Source organism: Ursus maritimus, unplaced genomic scaffold (genome assembly GCF_017311325.1).
Source record: "Ursus maritimus isolate PB19 unplaced genomic scaffold, ASM1731132v1 scaffold_2, whole genome shotgun sequence".
In the NCBI taxonomy this organism is placed as follows: Eukaryota; Metazoa; Chordata; class Mammalia; order Carnivora; family Ursidae; genus Ursus; species Ursus maritimus.
Genome location: NW_024424452.1, coordinates 84794209 through 84798853, shown reverse-complemented (window position 1 = coordinate 84798853; position 4645 = coordinate 84794209). Strand labels below are relative to the sequence as shown.

The 4645-nt window shown below is 46.7% G+C and overlaps 1 protein-coding gene across 2 annotated transcripts in view; it reads left to right on the top strand.

Moving 5' to 3' along the window:
• Positions 1-703: 703 nt before the first annotated feature.
• RNF2 (ring finger protein 2) overlaps positions 704-4645 on the top strand; it is a 46601-nt gene continuing 42659 nt past the window's right edge. Inside the window, exon 1 of one of the 2 annotated variants that reach the window (XM_040636286.1) lies at positions 704-881. The gene's annotated coding sequence lies outside the window, so the exon portion shown is untranslated. The remainder of the gene's footprint in view (positions 882-4645) is intronic. The other variant, XM_040636284.1, reaches the window with a different exon arrangement.

The window sequence follows — 4645 nt, the reverse complement described above, 5'->3', positions numbered from 1 at the left end:
ATTTTTTGGTAGACTGGTTGTGTTTTGGGTAACGATTACATCTATTTAATCTATTACTTCTTACGTTCTCAAGTTCAGAAGATAATATTGGAAGGGGCCAAGAAGGTAGGAAAAAAATAGCAAGGTATAATGGTAAGAGCTGATGAAAACAATCGGAATACTTACAGACGTCGAACAATATGCTTCTAGAACAGAAGGTCATTTTCCCTGGAATAATTAGATCTTGTAGGTTCACTCTGCCAGGATGGTAAGTGTGTGTTTGTTGAACGGGGAGGCAGGGGGCCGAAGTTCAGGTGAAGTTCTAGAGCTGAATGCCTAGTGACGATGTCTACCGGCTGGGGTGGGTGTCAGAACAGGAGGCGGTCACGGAGGTAAGAACTCTGAGCCCAAACCCCAACAGCCGGCCAAGGAGGTGTAATGGGTGGGCCGAGGCAGGGGCAGAGGAGCTCAAACAGCCAGAGAGACTGGAGCGAGGCGGCGCCGTCGACATCCGGGCGTTGCCCGGGGGCTGCGTCGACCCCGCAGAGGGCGCCTGGGGGCGGGGCCGGCCGGCCCCGGGAGGGGCGGCTCGCGCCCTCCAGCCCAGCACGCGGCGGCGCCCCCTCCCCTCGCGCCGCGGGCCTCTCCGCGCCGTGCACGTCCCCGTCCCGCGCCTCCGCCCCCTCGCTCGCTCGCTCCTTCCCGCCCTCCCCGCAGCGCCGGCCGAGCCGGCTTCCCCTCAGTCTCTCATGAATATTGAGCGGCCCCTGTTGTATTTCCCGAGCTCCATTGCGGAAGCCGAGGCTCGCCATATTGTGCGGCGGCGCCGGCGGCCGCGGCGGCTTGTACCTGCGTCTTGGTCTGGCCGCGGCCAGCGGAGTCCCGGGCTGGGGCAGGAGCCGGTGAGTGGGGCGGGCGGGGAGGAGAACGGCGCGGGAACTGCGGGCCGGGACGCGCGTCGGCCTGCAGGCGGCTGACGGCAGCCCGGGGGCCGGGGGTGTGTTCCCCGCGGGGGTGTGAGGGGAGATGGCGCCGCCGCCCCCGGCCGCTCTCGGGGCGGGGATGGCGGGGGAGGCAGCTTCTCATTGTTCCCGTCTTTTCGAGGGTCTGGGCGGAGGTGGTGGGTCCGGCTTGCAGAGGACCCAGTGGGCGAAGCTCAGGGATTGAAGTCCTTCCTTCGTTGGGAACCCCTCGCTGTCCGCTCTTCAGCGCGGAGGCCGGGGCCGCGCTGCGGCCCCCTCGCCTCCCGGGGCGGGGGCTCCAGCGTCTCTGCGGCCCCTCTCCGAGGCCAGCGGCGGGGAATGCGGGGTTTTTCCTTTGGGCTTCCCCCTCGCTACCCGGGGGTATGTGTCTGCGCCGTGGATGTGGGGTAGGGGCGCTTTGTGCAGAATGCCCCCTTTCCCCCCGCGATGCTGGAGTCTGGGTTCACGTGTGGAGGCGTTACTCGGCGCCGGGGTTTCTTGCGGGCTGCGGGGAGACCCCTCCTGGATAAAACATTCCTGGAGTGCCGCCTGCCTGCCCGCGAGTATCTGTTGCTGCTTTCTAAAACTGCGAGGTTGCCCCGGAGGAGTCGTGGGGGGAGGGGGTGTCTTGGTTTGTTTCTGATGGAAGCTTCGCGTTTTGAACCCTGTCGTTGACGCTGAGATCTTTGGTACTGGGTGTCGCCAGGGAGCCCTGGCCCTGGTTGTCGAGATATTTCCCTCCTATAGAAGTAGCCTCCTTGCTCCCAGAGATACTGTTAGTAAAAATTGGTCTTTGAAACTTCGAGGTTCATTCCTATTATCTGCCCACTAAGACCATTATGGTCTTATCCTCTTCAAGCCTTTTTGGGTATATACTGCATGGCTGTCAGAAAGTTTGAGAGAATGTGTGCCTTTAAGGGGTAAAGTGATTTGAAAATGTTAGGTTTCCTTGAGGTGTGTGAAGAAATTTGTTTGCTGTGAAAAGGATAGGTTTGCATTTAGTGTTTTGGTAATACGCTTTACTTTTAAAAATTAAAAAAAAATTGAGACGTGGCTTTGATGTTTTAGACCGAGAATTATGTTTAAAACTCACGTCTGAGTGATTTGCATTACATAATCTACTTTTGGTGAGTTCCAAGACGATAAGCTGGAATACTTAGTGTAATTGGTAGATAATCTACTTTCCCCACTTGCATTGGGGTATAGTTGTTGAATTTTTTAATAACTTAGATTGGTGTCAGATCAGGCTTCTTACAGTGAATATTGACCCTTTGATTTACAAAGAATTTAAATGGCAGCAATAAGACTTTTGGTGATTCCTTTTTTCCCCTGAAATTTCTACTTGTCACGATCAACAGGTATCTTTTAAAATCTTGATTGTACATTTAACCTGTTTAAAGTAACAATGGGTAGTTACATAAGACTCAATTTTCCAGAGATAGCACAGCAAATATGGCCCCTTACTTTTTCTGAGGATTTGAGTTATTTCCTTCAGGTACCCTTGTGCAATCCACTTTTGAGGTTAATTATAGTAGGTGTGAGAGTGAAATGGAGAATTTATGAAGGAAAACTGCCTGAGTAGGCTAGTCTGAGTATTTTAAAAACATGTTGGTGGTCCTCAAATGTGCTACCCAAAAAATTTCAAATTAGAGCCACTAATATTGTAGAAAATACAGACATTCAAAATACTGAGGCATTCTGAGAATTTTGAATTTTTCTCTGCTTGTATTGAGCACTCAGACAGCTAGTTCCTAGGTTTGTGGTTAGAAGTACTGTATAGAGCAGGTCTGCAAATATCTTAGGAATTTCATTTTTGTGTTATTGACGTAAGTGTGTAGTGTCAGGTGTTTCTCTAATTTGATTTATTAATGATTTGTGTTTTTATTATGTGGTCTTTGGAGTAAAGGTGATTTATGTCTAATGAATAATATATAACCAGATGGTTTAGTGACAGTTTCATTTCTATACATTAGCAAAGAAGTATAATTCCTTCCAGCAAGAGAAGTGACTTAACATTAAAATGCACTTTATTAAAAGTTATGGACACATTTTTAGTATGACTTAAAGCACCTCATAATTTTGTAGCAACTCATTTATTAAATCTGGAGAAACTAAACAGTGCATCACAGTTTCCCATTTTTAAAAAGGAAAAATACTGTGGGATTATGCACATTCTGCCCACATACAGATCTACACTTGATTAATTAGTGTTGTTTATTACACATGGTGTGAAGATCTTGTCATTAGATACCAGTTAATTTCCTCATTTTTTTCCATTTCTCTAAAATCTTAGTTATCATAGTAATTTATTGAACGTTTATTTGCATTTAACTGAGTAGATCCCTGTATAATTTGGGGGTACAAAGGTACAATGACATCTGCCCTGTCCATTCCTTCTCTGTAGGTCAAGATACCCTGTTCATCACCCCTCATCCCTAGGTTTCTACCTAATGTGTCAGATGGATCCTTAGGTGTTTCTTGTTGTAAGGAACACAGTTTGGTTGATTTTACATGGACATACTGACTGTGGTAATAGGACTCTTGGCACGTAAGTAGAAGATGATGTTACTATGTCTAGATCTATAGCAGGAGCTAAGTAATGAGTCCCTGGTTTTATAGATGTAGATGGTAAGGGGAGTAGGTGGCCCACTATCTAGTTTTATGCTATTTGGAGGAACTCCAGTGGAATTGGCCATGGATTTTCAAATTTAAAATTCTTTTCACTTCTGTTTTGCCTTATAGATGTTACAGGCAGTTGAAGTGGACTAGTATGTCTGGGCCTAGTGATACTCGTGTTGGAAGCTCAGCTATGTACATTACTAAAAATTCCAAGAAAGATTCCTATTGCTTGAATTTGCTTTCTCCCATTTCATTTAGAAATGGATTAACAATATGTTTGCTGCTTCTCTGTATCTTCCATTTTGTCATAATTAAATAAGTTTGTTAAGTACAATAACGAAAAATTATTTTTGTAGCTAACCTCAGATTAAATTGTCTAATGAGGATATTTTATTAAGTAACGGACCATATGAAAACTATCAAAGCATTTTGGTTATTTATTTTCAACAGATGTGTTGATCATAGACTCTCCTGCAAGGGGGATTTCTTTTTGTTTCTATGCTATAGAGTGGAGTTGTATTTTATGAAGAGGTTAGATTCTAAAGTTGATGCATATGGAGCTCCTAGGTGGTTCAGATGGTTAAGCGTCTGCCTTTGGCTCAGGTCAAGAGCCCAGGGACCTGGGATCAAGCCCCGCATGGGGCTCCCTGCTAGGCGGGGAGCCTGCTGCTGCTCCCTCCTTCTATTGCTCCCCCTGCTTGTGCTCTCTGGCTCTCTCTGTCAAATAAATAAATCTTAAAAAAAAAAAAAAAGTTGATGCATAAAATGGAAGTCACACGTGGTTAAAAAAAAAAAAGATGCTTGAAAATCCCTTAGGAAGGAGAACAATATGCCAGTAAGTTCAGCTTAGCTGTAGTTGGAACAGATTAGTGTTCAACAAAAGAAACAGCATTCTGTTGCATTTAGGGGCCATGTTGAACAATAGCAAGAAAAAAAGTATTTTTTTATTTTTAAAAATATTTACTTTGTAAAGTAAACTCTGTGCCCAGTGTGGGGCTCAAACTCATGTCCCCAAGATCAAGACTCTCATGCTCCACCGACTGAGCCAGCCAGATGCCCCCCCCCCCCCCCCCCCCCCCCCCCCT